The sequence below is a fragment of the Oncorhynchus masou genome, chromosome 21 (genome assembly GCF_036934945.1).
Source record: "Oncorhynchus masou masou isolate Uvic2021 chromosome 21, UVic_Omas_1.1, whole genome shotgun sequence".
Taxonomy (NCBI): domain Eukaryota; kingdom Metazoa; phylum Chordata; class Actinopteri; order Salmoniformes; family Salmonidae; genus Oncorhynchus; species Oncorhynchus masou.
This window is the reverse complement of record NC_088232.1, coordinates 35,718,307-35,744,277: the sequence shown is the minus strand read 5'-3', so window position 1 is coordinate 35,744,277 and position 25,971 is coordinate 35,718,307. Positions and strand designations below refer to the sequence as shown.

The following is a 25,971-nucleotide window of genomic DNA, read 5'->3' as shown; positions in this document are numbered from 1 at the left end:
GAGGACATTTGATTAAATGTCTGTGTACTTTTCTCCTCCACCTGTTAGCTTACATTTCCACCACCTCAAAAACTATGACATACCCTTGTTTCAGTGACTTACCACGCTTCTTACTGTGTCTCCACTACTCTGTCTCTACTACAGGCGTACTTTCTTAATGTTATAACTCTGTTGTCACAGAGAACATTCTCTGTTCCTGCGCAGCATCAAATGCAAACTTGTATTGTATTCAAGGTTTAAAAAGGCTTCTGAAGTTTGTAATTTCCACTTTAAAATGTCAGACTTGATTAGCCCTAATGAAAAATGTATCAAATCCTACAAGAATGTCCATTATGATCCACATAATAATGTACATTTCCTGTTGCTGCAGGATTATTTTCCTGCTGTGAGAAACTGGTTAAATGAAGATAGTATATCTGTACTTCACATTCTCTCCTGAATGACATTACTATACTGTACTTCACCTTCTCTCTGTTCTCTCCTGAATGACGTTACAATATGTACTTCAGATTATATCTGTTCTCTCTCCTGAATGACATTACTATACTGTACTTCACCTTCTCTCTGTTCTCTCCTGAATGACGTTACAATACTGTACTTCACCTTCTCTCTGTTCTCTCCTGAATTACATTACTATGCTGTACTTCACCTTCTCTCTGTTCTCTCCTGAATGACATTACTATGCTGTACTTCACCTTCTCTCTGTTCTCTCCTGAATGACGTTACAATACTGTACTTCACCTTCTCTCTGTTCTCTTCTGAATGACATTACTATGCTGTACTTCACCTTCTCTCTGTTCTCTCCTGAATGACATTACTATGCTGTACTTCACCTTCTCTCTGTTCTCTCCTGAATGACATTACTATACTGTACTTCACCTTCTCTCTGTTCTCTCCTGAATGACATTACTATGCTGTACTTCACCTTCTCTCTGTTCTCTCCTGAATGACATTACTATACTGTACTTCCCCTTCTCTCTGTTCTCTCCTGAATGACATTACTATGCTGTACTTCACCTTCTCTCTGTTCTCTCCTGAATGACATTACTATACTGTACTTCCCCTTCTCTCTGTTCTCTCCTGAATGACATTACTATGCTGTACTTCCCCTTCTCCCTGTTCTCTCCTGAATGACATTACTATACTGTACTTCACCTTCTCTCTGTTCTCTCCTGAATGACATTACTATACTGTACTTCCCCTTCTCTCTGTTCTCTCCTGAATGACATTACTATGCTGTACTTCCCCTTCTCCCTGTTCTCTCCTGAATGACATTACTATACTGTACTTCCCCTTCTCTCTGTTCTCTCCTGAATGACATTACTATACTGTACTTCCCCTTCTCCCTGTTCTCTCCTGAATGACATTACTATGCTGTACTTCACCTTCTCTCTGTTCTCTCCTGAATGACATTACTATGCTGTACTTCACCTTCTCTCTGTTCTCTCCTGAATGACATTACTATGCTGTACTTCACCTTCTCTCTGTTCTCTCCTGAATGACATTACTATGCTGTACTTCACCTTCTCTCTGTTCTCTCCTGAATGACATTACTATGCTGTACTTCACCTTCTCTCTGTTCTCTCCTGAATGACATTACTATGCTGTACTTCACCTTCTCTCTGTTCTTTCCTGAATGACATTACTATACTGTACTTCACCTTCTCTCTGTTCTCTCCTGAATGACATTACTATGCTGTACTTCACCTTCTCTCTGTTCTCTCCTGAATGACATTACTATACTGTACGTCACCTTCTCTCTGTTCTCTCCTGAATGACATTACTATACTGTACTTCACCTTCTCTCTGTTCTTTCCTGAATGACATTACTATACTGTACTTCACCTTCTCTCTGTTCTCTCCTGAATGACATTACTATGCTGTACTTCACCTTCTCTCTGTTCTCTCCTGAATGACATTACTATACTGTACGTCACCTTCTCTCTGTTCTTTCCTGAATGACATTACTATACTGTACTTCCCCTCAGGCACAAAATTAATAATTACTTCCTGAATGCCTACTGACTCTATTGGCTTGAAAAAATGCATGAGAACACAGACTATGACAGTCTGCTCTCCATGCTAACGGTAATGTAATGTTCAGACAACGTTTGTGACCTCCACTTCCTTCCTCCTGTAAGTCTCATACAGTGATCCAACTGGCATTCTGACTGGTCGGCCTGGGAGCTACACTCATCACAAAAATATTCACTCATTCACTCTGACCCAAAAGTATTTTTCTCCTAAATTCTAGGTTTCTGTACAGATGTCTCTGTAATTTATACCATATTTGATTTAGCTTTAATCATCATAGTACACTATAGATGTTTCTAAAAAAGACATATGTTCCGTGATAATTGTTTACTGGTGTATACATGACAGGGTTATGAATTTGGGGGGTACAGTTCAGTCTGTGTTTCCCCACAGTGACCAGTTGGATGTTCCAGTGCCATACTAAAAAGTATGAACCATTCTTAAAGTAATACCCCGCTCCTTTCCTCTCCCCCTTGGCCCACCCTGCTAACCCTCCTCATCTCCCTCTGCACCCCCAGGCATCGCTCTATTAACCTCTTCCTCCTGGGCTATCAGAGAATATGGATAGAGACAGAGACGTACTCTTTTGAAGAGAAGCTAGTGCAGGACCTGGCAGTAAGTACTGTACCTGTCCTCACAGTACCCAGCCTTCTCTGTGTTATTTGTGGTACTAGCCTGTATTGTCCATCCTCACCTGGCCGTGCCACAACCCAAGCTCGCCAGCACAATGCCTGCCAAGCACTTTGGGTGTTCTGCCAGTCATCCATGTTTTGCCCCTGGCTCCATATTGATCTGTTCCTTGCTAACGAAATGCCTTCCCAGGCACGCATGACATCGGTCTGGATGTCAGTGCCATGCTGCCAACTGTACTGTACTGTTATCCGGTTCTAGAGCTGTCCCCCATCCCACAGGGGTAAGAGAGCATCCAACCACGATGCTACGGCTTACTGGTGAAATTTATGGAAGTGGTGGCGTCTTTTGTACATTTTCTGTCGCAGCATGGACATATTATCGTGCCATATTCATGTCGTTTGAGGAATTTGTTGTAATAAAATAATTAAGGAAAACTGTCCCTGCAAGGGTTGCTTTCTTTACAACTTTGATTCTAGATTTCTCAGAAATTCTTCAAAAACACCATTCTGTCATGTGTAAGTATTAGAATTGGCTACATTTATCAAAACAGCAATTAATACAATGGTTATAAACACTCTATAACACTTTATAAGATATTGTGGACTTCAAATGCAGGGAAAGTGGTTAAATCTTAAAAGAGATGACCATGTGGAATAGTATCCCATCGAACACTTCTTTTTGCACCATCCTTTCCTGTTGGTCTCTCTTCTTCTCTGTCTGTGACGGTCATAGCGATACAGTGGTAGACTAGTATAGAGTATTATAGAGTATGGGTCAGGCTCATGGAGAGTCATGCTTAACCTCCATCTTCCTCTCTTTATCTCTACTGAGCACACACCTTGACACCGCTGACCTTGACACCGCTAACCTTGACACTGCTGTACCATCTAAATGTGCTGTGCGTATGTCCCTGTGTGTGTGCCTGCATGGTCTGCTGATGTTGGAGTGGCGTGCCGTACCCGTAATGCTATCCTGTTGAGATACACTCAGTCTGTGTTTTTCCATGGGCCATGCTTCAGTGAGACAGGGTTTGACTGCACATTATGCATCTTTCATTTCAATGTGTTTCTGTTGATCAAGTACACCCTGTTGTCTCTGAGGTAAGTGATGCGCAGTAAGATAAGACGACTTATGACATGGCAGTGGTTACTGCATATGGACAATAAGCATCCATATTTTTGTTTAGATATCTTGGCCTTCGAGCAATTGTTATTTTTAAAGTGTGTTGCAGTGTAATTTGAACAACTTTAACTTCCATTATTAAAATATCACTAATTCAAAATAGAGCACACTGATTTAGAAGTTCAATCTATAAGATTTGTATCAGCTCAGTGTACAGCAGGCACATTTAGTCACTCTCAGAGGGTCAAGGGCACTGCTACTGTATATATGACAGGTGATTGGGTGTCAGGATGTACTCTGATGTACTCTGTGTGACTGGGTGTTTGTGCAGAAGACCCAACTGAAGGTGGAGGAGGAGGAAGAAGAGGAGGCAGAGATGCAGCCAGACCCTCTTCATCAGCTCATCCTGCATTTCAGTCACAATGCGCTCACTGAGCGGGGGTAAACACACACACACACACACCTGTGCACCTGGCATCATGCTGCTAGCTCCATCTGTGCTGTGTAATATTGCTGGTGTATCCATTGGCTAATAAACTGGAACATTAAACTAAATCACTGCAGGATTTCTCCCCACGCAAGGAGAAGCACTCGGGCACAAGTAATTGTGTCAAATTTGTTCTTAGTCATGCACCTGAGATACTTGTTTATTATGGAGTTATGCAAGGTTTATTCACATGCGTTTATCCTGCTTTTTCATTCAGTTATTTGGAAGAGGATCCTTTGTATATTGCATATGCAGACATGATGGCAAAGGTACAAAGCCTATAAGGATTGTTTGCTGATTTGTTATTGGGTTCATATCTTTAGTGTCATGTAGAGGTCAACAGAGACCTGGCTAACAAAGCTCTCGCTTGTTTTCTTTAGAGTTGTGCAGAAGATGAAGAAGAGGAAGATGAAGGAAAAGAGAAAACGTTTGAGGTGTTTTGGATCTCCCATCAGGGTTTTAGATTTGACTAGTCTCAAATGGTTTTGTAAGGAGCTGTTTGTTTTACATGGGGTTTGTTTGTTTACCTGATAGGAAAAAGAGATGGAGAAACAGAAGACTCTGTACCAGCAGGCCAGACTGCATGACAGAGGAGCTGCTGAGATGGTGTTACAGATGATCAGTGCCAGCAAAGGTAAAGGGTGTTCAGAGATAGATGGGAATGGTTGAGGGTAGCTGAAGGATGGGACTAAAAACATACAAAGATAACTATTGTAAAATATACTGTGTTTGTAAAAATGTATGTCGTATGTGTCACGTTCGTTGTAACGATGAGACCAAGGTGCAGCGTGATTAGAATACATTCTTCTTTTATTAACGAAAAACACGAAGAACACTTCAACAAACTAACCAAAAACAACAAACGAACGTGAAGCTATAATCAACTAGTGCTGACATGCAACTACACATAGACAATAACCCACGAAATACCCAAGGAATATGGCTACCTAAATATGGTCCCCAATCAGAGACAACGATAAACAGCTGCCTCTGATTGAGAACCAATCTAGGCAACCATAGACATAAAAAAAATAGAATTAGACGTAAAAACACCTAGAAATAACCCCATAAACATACAAAAACCCTAGACAGGAAAAAACACATATCACCCTCGTCACACCCGTCACACACTAACCAAAATAATAAAGAAAACAAAGAATATTAAGGTCAGGGTGTGACAGTATGTACAGTGCCTTGCGAAAGTATTCGGCCCCCTTGAACTTTGCGACCTTTTGCCACATTTCAGGCTTCAAACATAAAGATATAAAACTGTATTTTTTTGTGAAGAATCAACAACAAGTGGGACACAATCATGAAGTGGAACGACATTTATTGGATATTTCAAACTTTCTTAACAAATCAAAAACTGAAAAATTGGGCGTGCAAAATTATTCAGCCCCTTTACTTTCAGTGCAGCAAACTCTCTCCAGAAGTTCAGTGAGGATCTCTGAATGATCCAATGTTAACCTAAATGACTAATGATGATAAATACAATCCACCTGTGTGTAATCAAGTCTCCATATAAATGCACCTGCACTGTGATAGTCTCAGAGGTCCGTTAAAAGCGCAGAGAGCATCATGAAGAACAAGGAACACACCAGACAGGTCCGAGATACTGTTGTGAAGAAGTTTAAAGCCGGATTTGGATACAAAAAGATTTCCCAAGCTTTAAACATCCCAAGGAGCACTGTGCAAGCGATAATATTGAAATTGAAGGAGTATCAGACCACTGCAAATCTACCAAGACCTGGCCGTCCCTCTAAACTTTCAGCTCATACAAAGAGAAGACTGATCAGAGATGCAGCCAAGAGGCCCATGATCACTCTGGATGAACTGCAGAGATCTACAGCTGAGGTGGGAGACTCTGTCCATAGGACAACAATCAGTCGTATATTGCACAAATCTGGCCTTTATGGAAGAGAGGCAAGAAGAAAGCCATTTCTTAAAGATATCCATAAAAAGTGTTGTTTAAAGTTTGCCACAAGCCACCTGGGAGACACACCAAACATGTGGAAGAAGGTGCTCTGGTCAGATGAAACCAAAATTGAACTTTTTGGCAACAATGCAAAACGTTATGTTTTGCGTAAAAGCAACACAGCTCATCACCCTGTACACACCATCCCCACTGTCAAACATGGTGGTGGCAGCATCATGGTTTGGGTCTGCTTTTCTTCAGCAGGGACAGGGAAGATGGTTAAAATTTATGGGAAGATGGATGGAGCCAAATACAGGACCATTCTGGAAGAAAACCTGATGGAGTCTGCAAAAGACCTGAGACTGGGACGGAGATTTGTCTTCCAACAAGACAATGATCCAAAACATAAAGCAAAATCTATAATGGAATGGTTCAAAAATAAACATATCCAGGTGTTAGAATGGCCAAGTCAAAGTCCAGACCTGAATCCAATCGAGAATCTGTGGAAGGAACTGAAAACTGCTGTTCACAAATGCTCTCCATCCAACCTCACTGAGTTCGAGCTGTTTTGCAAGGAGGAATGGGAAAAAATGTCAGTCTCTCGATGTGCAAAACTTATAGAGACATACCCCAAGCAACTTACAGCTGTAATCGCAGCAAAAGGTGGCGCTACAAAGTATTAACTTAAGGGGGCTGAATAATTTTGCACGCCCAATTTTTTTGTTAAAAAAGTTTGAAATATCCAATAAATGTCGTTCCACTTCATGATTGTGTCTCACTTGTTGCTGATTCTTCACAAAAAAATACAGTTTTATATCTTTATGTTTGAAGCCTGAAATGTGGCAAAAGGTCACAAAGTTCAAGGGGGCCGAATACTTTCGCAAGGCACTGTATATGCTGGAAGTAGAAGCCTAAGTGTTGTTTTCCATTAGTTTACTCCAATTAGGGGAGGGATGGTAGGGTTAGGGTGAAAATAATAAATAATCATTACAAATAAATATATGGGGGACTGGAATTGATGCAGACACTTACATTGATGGAAGGTACAATCTATCTGCAATATTAAAGCTGATCTACCACCTAAAGTAAATATATACATATGTATATATATATATATATATACATATGTATATATATATATATATATATATATATATACATATACATATGTATGTATATATATATATATATATATATATATATATATAAATATAAATAAAGTACAGGGGAACACTCTTACAAAGACAAACACACACACACACACACACACATAATGTGATTACTGATTGTCCTCTTCAGGTTCACTTGGGCCCATGGTGACCTTTACCTTGAAGCTGGGCATCTCTATACTCAACGGGGGCAACATACTGGTTCAGCAGGTATATTAGAATATTTATGGAATCCATATACATTTTTTCAGTATGTACAGTGCAGCTCGAATTTTATTGTGTATTTCCTTTTTGTAGAAAATGCTTGACTATCTGAAGGAAAAAAGAGATGCTGGCTTTTTCAAGAGTTTATCAGGACTCATGCAGTCTTGCAGGTAAAATGATCTCACAATACACAAACAAATCTTTGACGGTTTGATATTCAAACAAAGCAAAACCGTACGTGTTGAAAACGATGTTGGGTCTCTTTCTTTCAACTTCATTAGTGTCCTGGATTTGAATGCATTCGAAAGGCAAAACAAAGCAGAAGGTCTTGGGATGGTGACTGAGGAAGGATCAAGTAAGTGAGGAGAGATAAATGAGGGGAAACAGTATACTACCTCAGACAGACATATGCACTGTAACCTCTCTCTCTCCTGTCAACACTACCTCAGACAGACATATGCACTGTAACCTCTCTCTCTCCTGTCAACACTACCTCAGACAGACATATGCACTGTAACCTCTCTCTCTCCTGTCAACACTACCTCAGACAGACATATGCACTGTAACCTCTCTCTCTCCTGTCAACACTACCTCAGATAGACATATGCACTGTAACCTCTCTCTCTCCTGTCAACACTACCTCAGACAGCCATATGCACTATAACCTCGCTCTCTCCTGTCAACACTACCTCAGACAGACATATGCACTGTAACCTCTCTCTCCTGTCAACACTACCTCAGACAGACATATGCACTATAACCTCTCTCTCCTGTCAACACTACCTCAGACAGACATATGCACTGTAACCTCTCTCTCCTGTCAACACTACCTCAGACAGACATATGCACTGTAACCTCTCTCTCCTGTCAACACTACCTCAGACAGACATATGCACTGTAACCTCTCTCTCCTGTCAACACTACCTCAGACAGACATATGCACTGTAACCTCTCTCTCCTGTCAACACTACCTCAGACAGACATATGCACTGTAACCTCTCTCTCTCCTGTCAACACTACCTCAGACAGACATATGCACTATAACCTCTCTCTCCTGTCAACACTACCTCAGACAGACATATGCACTGTAACCTCTCTCTCATGTCAACACTACCTCAGACAGACATATGCACTGTAACCTCTCTCTCCTGTCAACACTACCTCAGACAGACATATGCACTGTAACCTCTCTCTCCTGTCAACACTACCTCAGACAGACATATGCACTACAACCTCTCTCTCCTGTCAACACTACCTCAGACAGACATATGCACTATAACCTCTCTCTCGTGTCAACACTACCTCAGACAGACATATGCACTGTAACCTCTCTCTCCTGTCAACACTACCTCAGACAGCCATATGCACTGTAACCTCTCTCTCATGTCAACACTACCTCAGACAGACATATGCACTGTAACCTCTCTCTCCTGTAAACACTACCTCAGACAGACATATGCACTGTAAACGCTCTCTCTCCTGTCAACACTACCTCAGACAGACATATGCACTCAGACAGACATAACACTCTCTCTCCTGTCAACACTACCTCAGACAGACATATGCACTGTAACCTCTCTCTCTCCTGTCAACACTACCTCAGACAGACATATGCACTGTAAACTCTCTCTCTCATGTCAACACTACCTCAGACAGCCATATGCACTGTAAACTCTCTCTCTCCTGTCAACACTACCTCAGACAGACATATGCACTGTAACCTCTCTCTCCTGTCAACACTACCTCAGACAGACATATGCACTGTAACTCTCTGTCAACACTACCTCAGACAGACATATGTCAACACTACCTCAGACAGACATATGCACTGTAACCTCTCTCTCACATGTCAACACTACCTCAGACAGACATATGCACTGTAACCTCTCTCTCCTGTCAACACTACCTCAGACAGACATATGCACTGTAACCTCTCTCTCTGTCAACACTACCTCAGACAGACATATGCACTATAACCTCTCTCTCCTGTCAACACTACCTCAGACAGACATATGCACTATAACCTCTCTCTCTCCTGTCAACACTACCAGACAGACAGACAGACATATGCACTATGTAACCTCTCTCTCAGACAGACATGTCAACACTACCTCAGACAGACATATGCACTGTAACCTCTCTCTCCTGTCAACACTACCTCAGACAGACATATGCACTGTAACCTCTCTCTCCTGTCAACACTACCTCAGACAGACATATGCACTGTAACCTCTCTCTCCTGTAAACACTACCTCAGACAGACATATGCACTGTAACCTCTCTCCTGTCAACACTACCTCAGACAGCCATATGCACTGTAACCTCTCTCTCATGTCAACACTACCTCAGACAGACATATGCACTGTAACCTATCTCTCATGTCAACACTACCTCAGACAGCCATATGCACTATAACCTCTCTCTCATGTCAACACTACCTCAGACAGACATATGCACTGTAACCTCTCTCTCCTGTAAACACTACCTCAGACAGCCATATGCACTGTAACCTCTCTCTCCTGTAAACACTACCTCAGACAGACATATGCACTGTAACCTCTCTCTCCTGTCAACACTACCTCAGACAGACATATGCACTGTAACCTCTCTCTCCTGTAAACACTACCTCAGACAGCCATATGCACTATAACCTCTCTCTCATGTCAACACTACCTCAGACAGACATATGCACTGTAACCTCTCTCTTTCGTGTCAACACTACCTCAGACAGACATATGCACTGTAACCTCTCTCGCTCCTGTCAACACTACCTCAGACAGACATATGCACTATAACCTCTCTCTCTCATGTAAACACTACCTCAGACAGACATATGCACTGTAACCTCTCTCTCATGTCAACACTACCTCAGACAGACATATGCACTGTAAGCTCTCTCTCCTGTCAACACTACCTCAGACAGCCATATGCACTGTAAGCTCTCTCTCCTGTCAACACTACCTCAGACAGCCATATGCACTGTAACCTCTCTCTCCTGTCAACACTACCTCAGACAGACATATGCACTGTAACCTCTCTCTCTCCTGTCAACACTACCTCAGACAGACATATGCACTGTAACCTCTCTCTCCTGTCAACACTACCTCAGACAGACATATGCACTGTAACCTCTCTCTCCTGTCAACACTACCTCAGACAGACATATGCACTGTAACCTCTCTCTCCTGTCAACACTACCTCAGACAGACATATGCACTGTAACCTCTCTCTCCTGTCAACACTACCTCAGACAGACATATGCACTGTAACCTCTCTCTCCTGTCAACACTACCTCAGACAGCCATATGCACTGTAACCTCTCTCTCTCCTGTCAACACTACCTCAGACAGACATATGCACTGTAACCTCTCTCTCCTGTCAACACTACCTCAGACAGACATATGCACTGTAACCTCTCTCTCCTGTCAACACTACCTCAGACAGACATATGCACTGTAACCTCTCTCTCCTGTCAACACTACCTCAGACAGACATATGCACTATAACCTCTCTCTCTCATGTAAACACTACCTCAGACAGACATATGCACTGTAACCTCTCTCTTTCCTGTCAACACTACCTCAGACAGACATATGCACTGTAACCTCTCTCTCCTGTCAACACTACCTCAGACAGACATATGCACTGTAACTCTCTCTCCTGTCAACACTACCTCAGACAGACATATGCACTGTAACCTCTCTCTCCTGTCAACACTACCTCAGACAGACATATGCACTGTAACCTCTCTCTCCTGTCAACACTACCTCAGACAGACATATGCACTGTAACCTCTCTCTCTCCTGTCAACACTACCTCAGACAGACATATGCACTGTAACCTCTCTCTCTCCTGTCAACACTACCTCAGACAGACATATGCACTGTAACCTCTCTCTCCTGTCAACACTACCTCAGACAGCCATATGCACTGTAACCCTCTCTCTCCTGTCAACACTACCTCAGACAGACATATGCACTGTAACCTCTCTCTCCTGTCAACACTACCTCAGACAGACATATGCACTGTAACCTCTCTCTCCTGTCAACACTACCTCAGACAGACATATGCACTGTAACCTCTCTCTCCTGTAAACACTACCTCAGACAGACATATGCACTATAACCTCTCTCTCATGTCAACACTACCTCAGACAGACATATGCACTGTAACCTCTCTCTCCTGTCAACACTACCTCAGACAGACATATGCACTGTAACCTCTCTCTTTCCTGTCAACACTACCTCAGACAGACATATGCACTGTAACCTCTCTCGCTCCTGTCAACACTACCTCAGACAGACATATGCACTATAACCTCTCTCTCTCATGTAAACACTACCTCAGACAGACATATGCACTGTAACCTCTCTCTCATGTCAACACTACCTCAGACAGACATATGCACTGTAAGCTCTCTCTCCTGTCAACACTACCTCAGACAGACATATGCACTGTAACCTCTCCTGTCAACACTACCTCAGACAGACATATGCACTGTAACCTCTCTCTCATGTCAACACTACCTCAGACAGACATATGCACTGTAACCTCTCTCCTGTCAACACTACCTCAGACAGACATATGCACTGTAAGCTCTCTCTCCTGTCAACACTACCTCAGACAGCCATATGCACTGTAACCTCTCTCTCCTGTCAACACTACCTCAGACAGCCATATGCACTGTAACCTCTCTCTCCTGTCAACACTACCTCAGACAGCCATATGCACTGTAACCTCTCTCTCCTGTCAACACTACCTCAGACAGACATATGCACTGTAACCTCTCTCTCATGTCAACACTACCTCAGACAGACATATGCACTGTAACCTCTCTCTCTCCTGTCAACACTACCTCAGACAGACATATGCACTGTAACCTCTCTCTCTCCTGTCAACACTACCTCAGACAGACATATGCACTGTAACCTCTCTCTCCTGTCAACACTACCTCAGACAGACATATGCACTGTAACCTCTCTCTCTCCTGTCAACACTAACTCAGACAGACATATGCACTGTAACCTCTCTCTCCTGTCAACACTACCTCAGACAGCCATATGCACTGTAACCTCTCTCTCTCCTGTCAACACTACCTCAGACAGACATATGCACTGTAAACTCTCTCTCTCTCTCCTGTCAACACACAGAAAGACATGCATATCTTAGAAATGTTTAGTGTTATAGGAAAGTAATTGTAGATTTGTTTGATTAAAAGATATTTTTTTATTTTCTTACTTTTGAGAGTCAAGTCCACTTGGTGCTCTTGCCAAATGCTGACCCATGATGCTCCATACACATTTCTTAAGTGTCTAAAACCCTACACAAGTATAACATATAAATGTTAAGTAGGTAATGTTGATTTCCATGTTGATTTCATCTGACCCCGCCCCCTTCCTCCCAACCAGCCACAGGGTCACAAGTCACCTGTCTTCTGATCTCCAACCAATCAATGCTCACAGACGAAACCAGTCTAAAATGACTTTATTCCACTAATGTGATTATTTGTGGTTTGCTCTTACTGCTTGTGCTACAGCCAGTGGTCAATGTGTTTCTATTAACACCTTGTTGTCCATTCTGAATCTGCCCGTAGAGAAACGTAATTCATTAAAGATTTACTGTACCCTACTCCATAGTGACTAAGGTAATGTTATGTCAGAACTGCATGTGGAGGCTAGTAATTCCTACAACCTTATTCACAAGCAATAACAGTAATCCCTAAGGATAGACCCCTTGCCATTATGATTAGTCCGCCAATGTCCAACTCACCAGCTAATGATTGGCCCATGTCTTTTTGTTGTGTTTGAAGGCCTGTGATAGGGCTATTACAGCCACATGATACAGAATTAGCGTGCCACATTCGCTCTTTTGTTTGTGATGGAAAAGCTCATCTCCATGTCACATATGTCACTGGACGAGTTCGTTTTGCATGGCCCGGTTCCCCGGGTAGGCAGAGATTGCACATTTTACACCATTCCATTGGTCCTTAAGTGAAATCTTCACCACCCGGGGCACCGGGCCATGCAAAATGAACTGGCCCATTGTGTCTGTGTTCATTGGGCAGGTAAACCTGTGCTACTGTATGTTCCTCAGTCACGTGATGTCCGAATACTGTCTGTCAACAAGATAAAAAACTCCAAAACAACAGATCTATACACAATGTAAATCACCCACCATAGAAGCTGTTGCATCTAATGGAGCGCATACAGTAAATGGCTATGTTCTCATACATACTCCAGCTCATTCTCATCTCATGTAACCAGGCATAAGTGATGGTGACTACAGTCCTGTAGTGATTCTCACTCCCCATCTAACACCGGTCCTGGCAAACTGTGCAGCAGAACCTGTAGACCTACCTACCTGAGACTCTTAACCGCATGTCTACTGTATGTCCAACGCCTAAAATAATGTAGATATATCTCTCTTCTTCTTCCTTACTTCTTATTGAAACTCAATGTCTTCTACTTTGCTTATGTCTGCTTTTTTTGTTTGTTTGTTTCTTCTTATCATTTTTTAACTCATCGGTCGCAGTCAACGTGAGTGAGCGGGGTAAATACACGGTTTAGATTCTACTCATTTCGCCATCCTGATTGCTCTTCGTCCAGTTCCCACCTCTTCCCCCTCCCCTCAGTCTGGAATGTGATAATAACCTACTGCTCTGATCTGAAGGAACACATGCATGCTCAATAAGATGTTGGTCTGATTGTTCAAGCCATAGCTTTAGACTGACTCTTACCTCTCTCTCCTATACAAAGTTACTGCTTGTCTGCTTGTTGTGTGTGGAAACTTTTATTTATTTTTTATATTGATATTACTAACCAATATTAATTGATAAAGTAAATTAGTAATAAGAATAAAATGTCCAAAGCTTTGCTTGTATCTGAAGGACCGAGCAACAAAGCTCAGTTTTATTCCTATTATTCCTCCCTCTGTCCAGTATGTATATCAAGTCAAAGTGATATGAATGTCTCATAGAGAACATAAGACTTTCATGACAAAGTATCCTAGTCTAGGAGCTAGAGGACTATACAGCAGCTTTGTAGGGAAGTGAAAGTTATGCTGGCCATGGTGTAAGCTTGTGTTAGATCAAGCTGGGGGGTCATCTGATTTCTAGCCCCCTCCTAACCAAAGGGGACAGTCGTCAATCTCATCTCCTGTTTCCAGGTTCCAAGGTACTGCAGAACGATGAGTTCACTAAGGATCTGTTTAGGTTTCTGCAATTGCTCTGCGAGGGACACAACTACGGTATGTCCAACACGTTACACAGAACACCGTACGTCAATAATACGCCTTAGTTGACCTACTGTAGCCTACTGGTGACCATGTTCAATATGTATCATTACCGAGCTCTGCTGAAAGGGAGCCTCTTTCTTCCATTTGACCCCCTTTCCCTTTCTTCAGACTTCCAAAACTTCCTGCGGACTCAGACAGGGAACACAACCACAGTAAATATCATCATCAGCACTGTGGACTACCTGCTCCGTCTGCAGGTAAAATACTATCCCCGCCCTCATTCCCTATATGCTTTATGTGTAGCGTCTGTTTATATTGTCCTGTGTTACATGTTGATTTATCCAATATTAGGAATCCATCAGTGATTTCTACTGGTACTACTCTGGGAAAGACATCATGGATGAGGCTGGCCAGCGGAACTTCTCCAAAGCCCTGGCTGTGGCCAAGCAGATCTTCAACTCTCTCACTGAGTACATACAGGTAACACAAGCCTCTTGGGTTGGAAGAAACTAACCTTCACGGACAGGAATGCATTGTATGGTTAATCATGGTTATCGTCCTGACTATAGTGATATCTTCTCTGTGTGTCCCCAGGGCCCGTGTATTGGGAACCAGCAGAGTCTGGCCCACAGCAGGCTATGGGATGCAGTGGTGGGCTTCTTGCATGTGTTTGCCAATATGCAGATGAAGCTCTCACAGGTAATACAACTAAGGACCGTTTTCTAATCAGCTCACTCCTTGTGAACCAGTGGCTCAATATTAGATCTATCAATTCAGATATGAAACTGAATAGCATCTGGTTAGTGTGATACAACATCAAACTGTATGTGGATGGAGAGTTCACATCCTGACTTTCTTACCAATCAGCTGTTGCCACAAGAGGTCCCTCTTAGTTTAGGGATGTTCTCTGCAGCATGCCTTGGTGACAGGCTTTTCTCCCTGCCTTAATTTGAAATGTTATGAAGGCTATGTGATCCATCACTCCCACAGCAAGACACCTTGGATGTGCTTTGTAGCCAATAACCCAGGTGGGATCAGAATGAAACCTCTCGGACCGTTAGACCGCCTCGGCTTATCTCAGGGTTATCCGGAGGGGCAGGGCTGTTTGCAAGTGACCAGATTGACAGGGCTGCCGGGTGCGTTTTGATTAAGCTAATCAAAGTCCCTCCTCAGATTTATTGCATGCTGGGGAGGCCCAAAACGAGTCATCCCCTCCCAGCCATCTGCTCTGGCCCAGCAGAATGACATTAGGCCATGTGCTGATGGATGGTTGGGGCCTAGTGAATCCTACAGTAGCGGGTCCCAGTGCTCCTAGAGGGCCTTGATCTATCCAAATGGCGCTCTGGGATATTAGCAATGGACTGGCCCCTGACAGAGCAGCACTAACCTTGATTGGGTGGAGAATGTGTCTCAAAGTTGCTTTTGTTTCCTGTCCCCCCAGGACTCAAGTCAGATTGACTTATTGAAGGAGCTGCTGGACCTGCAGAAGGACATGATTGTGATGATGCTCTCCCTTCTGGAAGGTTCTATTACACATTTTTATCTCAGTCGTGACTCATCATGGAACACAATGTGGCTATCAGATGACACTGATAGAACAGAGTTAGCTACCAACCATTTGATCCTTTATCCCTAAAATTGTAAACACATTTATTTGCTTGAACTGATTTTGCATGGTTTCAAACATCTAGACAATCTACCTTGACAATAAAATAAGCAGATTGTGTTATGGTTACTGTGTACTTTGTATTGTATGTCCTAAACTTTAGTAACCCTTGCTACCCTCCTATAGGTAATGTTGTCAACGGAACCATTGGCAAACAGATGGTGGACACCCTGGTGGAGTCCTCCAGCAATGTAGAGATGATCCTCAAGTTCTTCGACATGTTCCTCAAACTCAAAGACCTGACCTCCTCGGACAACTTCAAGGAGTACGACCCGGACAGCAAGGGAGTGATCTCCAAGAAGGAGTTCCAGAAGTCCATGGAGAACCAGAAGCAGTACTCCCAGTCAGAGATTGAGTTCCTGCTCTCCTGCGTCGAAGCAGACGAAAACGACATGTTCAACTACGAGGAGTTTGTTGAACGTTTTCATGAACCGGCCAAGGACATTGGTTTTAACGTGGCGGTCCTGCTCACCAACCTATCAGAACACATGCCTCACGACGCCCGTCTAGCCACCTTCCTGGACCTGGCTGAGAGCGTAATCAACTACTTCGAGCCCTACCTGGGCCGCATCGAGATCATGGGCGGGGCCAAGCGCATCGAGAGGGTCTACTTTGAGATCAGTGAGTCCAGTCGTACGCAGTGGGAGAAACCCCAGGTCAAAGAGTCCAAGAGACAGTTCATATTTGACGTGGTCAACGAGGGCGGGGAGAGCGAGAAGATGGAGCTGTTTGTCAACTTCTGTGAGGACACCATCTTTGAGATGCAACTGGCCTCCCAGATCTCTGAGCCTGACTCAGTGGAGCGTCTCGAGGAGGATGAGGAGGACAGCCAGAGTGTGGAGGAGGAAGAGGATGAGGAAGAGGAGGAGAGCATGATGGAGTCTCACTCAGCCTTCACAAACTCCTGTGTCTCCATGAGGAAGACCCTGTCCAGCTTCCGCCAGCTGCTCACCTTCAAGAGCATGCGGCGGCAGTACAGGAATTTCAGGAAGATGAGTGTGAGGGAGATGGTTCGAGGGTTATTCTCCTTCTTCTGGAAGATAATCACAGGCCTCTTCCGCTTCCTCTACAACCTGGTGTGGGGCTTCTTCCACATCCTGTGGTCCTCCATGTTTGGTGGGGGCCTGGTGGAAGGGGCAAAGAACATGAAGGTTACAGACATCCTGGGGAACATGCCTGACCCCACACAGTTTGGTATCCATGGCGACGTGCTGGAGGCAGAGAAGATGGAGGCGAGCGAGGCATCGTCGGTTGCAGAGATGGTCCAGATGGCCCAAGTGGACAAGGCAGAGGCCGACCTGATGGCTGAGCTGCTCAACATTCAAACCAAGAGCCAGGGGGGCAAGCACACAGCCGAGCCAGGTCTGGGGGACATGGGGGAAGTGGTGGGGGTCGACGCCCCCTCTTTAGCCACTGCCGTCAAACAGAAGAAGGCCAAGGTCTGTACCTGGATCTCCTCAGAAATCACACATGTAATGGTTATCTGCGTAAGGTCAGGCCTCTGTAATGTATATGTCACATAATGATTAGGTGCAAAAATTAGCTGTACCCTCTTCGAAAAAAGAACCTTAAAGGGTTCTTTGGGCTGTCCCCATAGGATAACCTTTTGAATAACCCTTTTTGGTTGCAGGTTTGGTTGCAGGTAGAACCTTTTTAGGTTCCATATATAACCTTTTCTACATGGAACCCAAAAGGGTTCTACCTGGAACCAAAAAGGGTTTTCCTATGGGGACAGCATAATAATGTTTTTGGAACCCTTTTTTGTAAGAATGTAGTTTAACCACATTCCATGTGTTTCTTGAAGGAGGCTTCTACTATGGAGCCTGCCAATGGAGATCACAAAGCCAAGCCAGAGAAGGCAGAGTAAGTGACCTCATAAAGTCCTTGATGTGATGTGATTGCAACTGATTTGATTCCCAGTGTGGACACAATATTCCCTACCGGGCTCAGCCCTATCATCATTTGTTTTGCTCCTGGTGGAAACTGAACTGATTTGTTGAGGGTGCTTGTCTGTCTGTCTGTCTGTCTGTGTAAACCCACGGGGTGTGTGTTTGTAACTGCAGCCCAGAAGACGAGGAGAAGAAAGACAAGGACGAAGCCAAAGAGGAGACTCCACCTGAGTCCCCACCAGAAGAGGAGAAGAAGGCCCCCAAGAAGAGACCGGGACTGAAGAAAGAGCCCCCAGAGGCCTTCATGGCCAGATTCTTCTCTGGCCTGGAGATCTACCAGACCAAGATGTTGGTGAGCACACTCACCCATTTTGTTGAGCCCTGTAAATCACAACAGTACATTCATGTTTGTCCAGGGATATGACACAAATGTATGAGTATTATACACTGAGTGTACAAAACATTAGGGACTCTTTCCATGACATAGACTGACCAGGTGAATCCTGCTGAAAGATATAATCCCTTAATAATTGAATCTGTTAAATCCACTTCAATCAGTGTAGATGAAGGGTAGGAGACAGGTTAAATCATTATTTGTAAGCCTTAATACAATTGAGACATGGATAATGTATTTGTGCCATTCGGAGGGTGAATGCGCGAGACAATAGATGTATAAGTGCCTTTGAACAGGATATGGTAGTAGATGCCAGACGCACCAGTTTGAGTCAAGAACTGCAACGCTGCTTGGTTTTTCACACTCAACAGTTTCCTGTGTGTTTCAAGGATGGTCCACCACCCAAAGGACATCCAGCCAACTTGACACAACTGTGGGAAGCATTGGAGTTAACATGGGCCAGCATCCCTGTGCAACGCTTTCGACACCTTGTAGAGTTCATTCCCAACAAATTGAGGCTTTTCTGAGGGCAACTCAGTGTATACATGTGTGTTTTGCAGAACTATCTGGCCAGAAACTTCTACAACCTGCGTTTCTTAGCATTGTTCGTTGCTTTCGCCATCAACTTTATTCTGCTCTTCTACAAAGTAAGTCAAACCCTATCTAATCAAATAGAGCACAGTGTTGCTGTTGAACTGCCATGGATATAAACTGGGTGTTTGTTGTGTCAGGTGACTGGCGATGATGGGGATGACGATGATCCAGACCCCTGGAACGGTGGTGGAGGTACTGATGAAGAGGAGGATGAAGGTGGGATGGAGTATTTTGTCCTGCAGGAGAGCACCGGCTACATGGCACCTACACTGCGCTTCCTGGCCATACTACACACAGTCATCTCTTTCCTGTGTGTGGTGGGATACTACTACCTGAAGGTACATTTTGTGAACACACACACATACAGATAACTAACTCATCGACACCGACATCTTTATAGTATCCCTAGAGGATGTATTAAAAATCATTATAATGGAATAGTAATTCAAACTTAGATATCACACTTTTCGAAGTGGTCAAAATCCTTTATATTGTGATATGGGAACTAATTTACCACCAATACATATCCCCCCTTTTTCTGAAGGTGTATTTGGTGAAGTAATCATCAGAGTGTAATGGTATTATATCCAGACAGTGCCCTGTGGAGCTGTGATCTAATGTTCCATCTCTCTGTCTGTGTCCCCAAGGTGCCTCTGACGGTGTTCAAGAGAGAGAAGGAGATCGCCAGGAAGCTGGAGTTTGACGGCCTCTACATCACAGAGCAGCCGTCAGACGATGACATCAAAGGACAGTGGGACCGCCTTGTCATCAACACCCCGTGAGTCAAACAAAACAAACTAGAATCATCACTTTGGTATTTGATTGTAGTATTCAGATTGTGGACTGATTGTCTACAACAGGGATTTTGTTTCTAACTTCCTCTCATGTAAATCCTTCATGTGATAATTCTATGTTCTATCCTCTGTTGTATAGTTCCTTCCCTAATAACTACTGGGACAAGTTTGTGAAACGCAAGGTAAGTAGACAGTATTTAATTCATTCTTGTTGGGCTTGTAATGTATATTCACCAGATCAATACCACTTGATAATGCACATACTATTACTACTATTTACTCTCAGTTTCTCCTTGTTATCCTGGCCTGCTGCTGTTAGGTGATCAATAAGTATGGAGATCTGTATGGAGCAGAGAGGATAGCAGAGCTGCTGGGGCTGGATAAGAGTGCTCTGGACTTCAACCCCACAGAGGAGACGGTGGTAAAGGAGGCATCGCTGGTGTCCTGGTGAGACCCTGGGAGAGTGACCTATAATAGAGTTATCGGGTTAGCATAGTGAAGGCAAAAACAATACCATTCACATCATTCCACCTCTTTTGACAGGTTGAGCTCTGTCGACACCAAGTATCAATGCTGGAAAATGGGTGTGGTGTTTACAGACAATGTGAGTGTCCTACATTTACAATTAACATCATTTGTTATATGATAACAACACATTATTGACTTGATCTGACTGATCTGTTTCTATGTTGTGTGTCCCTACAGTCGTTCCTGTACCTGGTGTGGTACACCACCATGTCCATCCTGGGTCACTACAACAACTTCTTCTTCGCTGCCCATCTGCTGGACATCGCCATGGGATTCAAGACCCTCCGGACCATCCTGTCCTCAGTCACCCACAATGGCAAACAGGTGGGTGATGCCGTTTGACCACCAGGCAGCAGGGGTCAGTGTTGAGTTAGAGCTCTAGTTCTACTCTGGTATTAACCATAGAGCTAAAGTATATCATCGTGGTAATAACCTGAAGTATTCTCTGTGTCAGCTGGTTCTGACTGTAGGTCTACTGGCGGTGGTGGTGTATCTGTACACTGTGGTGGCCTTCAACTTCTTCCGCAAGTTTTACAACAAGAGTGAGGATGAGAACCAGCCGGATATGAAGTGTGACGACATGATGACTGTGAGTTCCTGGATTTTTTTTGACTAAAATCATAATGTAGAGGCCACACTATAAAAAAACAAATAAAATAATTTATAAAACATCAGCACAGTTCTCAACAATATTTTAACTAAGGCCTAACCATCCTGTTTGGGGCCTTTTGAGTGGTCCTATTCTATTTCCAACCCTATTCCATTTCCAACTATCCTGTGGCTGAAACCTCTCTCTCTGCCTCTCTTTCTCTCGCTCTCGCTCCCTCTCCCCCCTCTCTCTCTCTCTCTCTCTCTCTCTCTCTCTCTTACCTTCTATCTGTTCTTTCTGTCTCTCTCCCCTCCATCAGTGCTACCTGTTCCACATGTATGTTGGTGTGAGGGCAGGGGGTGGCATCGGAGACGAGATAGAAGACCCTGCGGGCGACCCCTACGAGCTCTACCGCATCCTCTTTGACATCACCTTCTTCTTCTTCGTCATTGTCATCCTGCTGGCTATCATCCAGGGTACATACTGTACTGGTCTGGCTCACAGAGAGCAGTTTCGGAGACAACGCGGGGACCAGGGTGAGACCAAGCAGGGTCAAAGTCACTCTGGCTCCCTGGTGTCAAAGTCACCCTGGTCCCTGTGGGCAGAAAGGGGCTGAGGGTTTCTCTCACAGTCAGACAGTATCAAACTGTCCAATGGTTCTTCCACCTCAGACCGAGGCAATCAGTCAGCCTCATGCCTCTCCCACAGACACACTGAAACTGTCAACTCGCCTCACAGTCATTCACCAGAACACACAGACAGATACAGATGTAGCCGGTACCTTAATATAGAGTAATGCTGCTTCCTGTTGTCAGAAGCTGTTCAACCATTAAGTATTTTACACTGCAATGCAAAAGCCGGGGGAAGGAGAATTGTATTAAATTGCCATGTTCATGAAGAAACATGTTCACTGATGGTTGTTGTGGCTGCAGGTCTGATCATTGATGCTTTTGGAGAGCTGAGAGACCAACAGGAGCAAGTGAAAGAGGATATGGAGGTGAGAGACTGATTTGCATCTGTAGTACAGGTCAGCAGAGGACAATTTTGGAATATATTATCTTTTTTCTCCTCAGACCAAATGTTTCATCTGTGGCATTGGCAATGACTACTTTGACACGACGCCTCACGGCTTTGAAACACACACCTTACAAGAGCACAACTTGGCCAACTACCTGTGAGTATCCCTCTGTATCTAGACTGGATGTAACCCAGCACTTTAAAGCTAGACTTTTTCATCTAAAGTATCAATTAGCCCACATGTCTTTTGTCTTCCTTCATCTTTATACTTGTTTACTAGTAAGTCACCTGATTGATGGCTTTTACACAACAGTAGATGATATCTGGTATCTGTGCCAAAGTTAAAAATACCTGCAGTGACTCATAATGCCAGCACCCTTTCCCCCTCTAGGAGCTCAATGCTCATCTATTGTTCATCTGTGTGAGTTAGCTGGACAATAGGAAGCCATATGGCCTTAATCTGCCCGCTCAGTCAGCTGGAGGATGCTGTGACGCTATCCTCATTAGCTCATGCTGTTTAAGTTGGTTGGAAAATAGTTGTGTGATATTCTCTTATGCATCGCACATTTTGATTGGTTGGTTAACAGTCGTGGACAGACTAAGTAATCTGATTGCTGCTCTATGCTTGAGGATAGGACACGTGGATGATTGATAAGATCATCAAGAACTCTAACATTATGCTTGAATGAATCTTTTATTCCCTCCTGCTATATCTATTTGTAGTTCTGAAAAGGTCAGTTGCTCTTTGAATGTTGAATGATACTAGTGAACCATGACCGTGGATAAGTGGTCATTTTCATGTCTCGCCATTTTGCTTGACAGGTTTTTCCTGATGTACCTCATCAACAAAGATGAGACAGAACACACTGGCCAGGTATGGAGCTTGTCACCCTTTTGTCCCCTTAGTCCTGAGAAAATGTTGCTTGTCATTTCAGGAACCAAAGGCTACTATATATTGACCCATCTGTTTGTCTGTCTGCTTCCTCTAGGAGTCATACGTGTGGAAGATGTACCAGGAGAGGCAATGGGACTTTTTCCCCGCTGGAGACTGTTTCAGAAAGCAGTATGAGGATCAGCTTGGATAGTGCTGACAGACAGGATTGCAGTCCTACAGAGAGCTGTTCCAGATCCACTTCCACTTCCTCTTAACAGCTGAGGACGGTTGATAACCATTCACCGCCTATTGCCTCCTTGAAATGTGTGAGACTGACTAGAGGAGAGGGGAGATGCTATCTTTCATATGACGGAATAACCATTTTCACATCAACATCAAATGTACTTCTACATGTTAACTTTGGTACAGAGAGTGATTTTACCACAACCTGCCCAGACATTTGATTTCAGTTTGGTACTATTTTTTCATTGTTTTTTGACAAGGTGTTGCCTTTTCCTCCACATAACCCCAAACCATTGCACAAATGTTTGTCTTTTTGAGAAACACTGGGTTGTGTGGGGTTATGGGATAACGTGTGAGTCTGGGCCCGTACGAATATGCACAAGAAGACTACTTCAATATTTCAAGAATGATGAAAATGACACTTATGCCAAAAGATAGGGGGAACAGATTTATACAGAGAGCCAATGTGATATAAGAACGTTTTTAAGATGTTGTTACAGTCTCGTGCTTGCAGAGATGAAGTATTGAATATAGAGGACTTGACACGGTGAACGGTTTATTATATGATGAAATGCCTAAATCAAGTACTGATGAAGTGCCTTATCTACATTACGACACAGCTATGCAAAACCATTGTGTTTTTCTTTCTGAGATGGAAGTGCAGTAGTTTTCCTGGATAGCTGTTCAGAGTCATTTGTTTGTGGCTTATGTTTTTCATTTGAAAAAGTATGAACAGTATTGAGTTGTTTGCCAACTGCAGCGTCCTAACTGCAAACGTACATGGTACAAAGACTATAAATGACACACGTCGAAGTATATCACGTCAGAATTTATTAAACACCTTGAAACAAAAACAACAACAAAATAAATTGCTATTGTATGGCCATTTGTATGTAGTAACTTTGCTGAACCGTGCATTTTTTCTGAAGGGAAAATAAAGAAATGAATGCAATAAATTAAGTCTCTACACAGTGTTTCTTTAAGGATTTTATTAAACTTTTTTTGCTATTGTTAAGGACAAAATATGTAGCCTACAGTACAAACTACACTCTTAGAAAAAAAAGTGCTATCTAGAACATAAAAGGGTTCTTTGGCTGTCCCCATTAGGGAACCATTTGAAGAACCTTTTTTGGTTCCATGTAGAACTATTTTGGTTCCAAGTAGAAACCTTTTGGGTTCCATGTAGAACCATTTCCAAAAAGGGCTCTACCTGGATCCAAAAAGGGTTCTCCTATGGGGACATCTGAAGAATCCCTTTGGAACCTTTTTTCTATGAGTGTACAGCAAGCTTGTGTGTCATATCTGTAACGGTTTTCATGCGGTGAAGGAGAGTCGGACCAAAATGCAGCGTGTAGATTGCGATCCATGTTTAATGAAAAAAACGTAACACGAATCTAAATACAAATACTACAAAACAAAAAGAACGTAACGAAAACCGAAACAGCCTATGCTAGTGTAAACTAACATAGAGTCAAGAACAAGGACACTAAGGATAATCACCCACAAAACACACAAAGAATATGGCTGCCTAAATATGGTTCCCAATCAGAGACAACGATAATCACCTGACTCTGATTAAGAACCGCCTCAGGCAGCCATAGACTAACGCTAGACATCCCACAAAACCCCAAGACAAAAACACACCACAATAACCCATGTCACACCCTGGCCTGACCGAATAAATGAAGAATAAACATAATATATTTCGACCAGGGCGTGACAATATCTCACTGTCCAGTTGGTCCTCTACTGACCCCTACATCATGTCCCAACGTCACTCTGAGTTCATATCAGGGGATTTAGAGTTTTTTAAAGCATTGCATCATTTCCTCCCAAAAAAGAATCTACATGTGAAGCTGAGCCTCTGGCTCTCCTTTACCCATCAACATGGCCTACAGTTTAGACCTGACTGTTACAGCTTAGATCTGACTGTTAGGTGTTAGCTAGGGTGGCCTTGAAGGTTTACCACATTCAGTCTCCACATTAGGTATTTTAAGCTTTGTTATTAGTAAGATAGTATAATCAGTCCTAGCTTTAGGTTTTAGCTAGTAGCTACAGAGTAGTGTTGGTCAGTACCTGTCCAGTCGTAGCAGGGTGCAGGTGGCATGCAGGACATAAGCAGGCTGGCTCCCTGCCTTGGCCGATGGGAGTTTTATCTATATTACCCACGTTGCCACCTGTCAGTTCGTATTATGTCCCTCCCACCTCAGTACCATACTGGGCTGCAGCCTGGCATCCCTCTAACCTCACACAGCCATCCCTAACCAGCCTTACCACCTCTGACATGTTGATGTCTGATCATGTTTTTAAGTCATTTTAGGTGAATGGACTGAAGCTTACTAAAGAGCGAATTACCATTTCAAAATCCCTGAAATTATAACAATCTTCAATAATTAGACATAATGAGAGCAGCAGGAACCCACTCTGGCTAATGTAAAATAATGTTGAAGCTATTAAAGTACTGGAGACAAATTATACCCATTAAATGTTAATTTTCCATTTCTCTCCTTTTGTGTTTAATTGTCTCAGTCTGACGTCCCAACAGTGGTTGATGTTGTGTGTATGTGAAGTGACAGTTGTGAAAAC

General features: G+C 43.3%; 1 pseudogene; it reads left to right on the top strand.

Annotated features, from left to right (window-relative positions):
* The window catches only part of LOC135507498 (ryanodine receptor 3-like), a 108,319-nt pseudogene extending 83,978 nt beyond the window's left edge, over positions 1 to 24,341 (top strand).
* Positions 24,342 to 25,971: the final 1,630 nt, after the last annotated feature.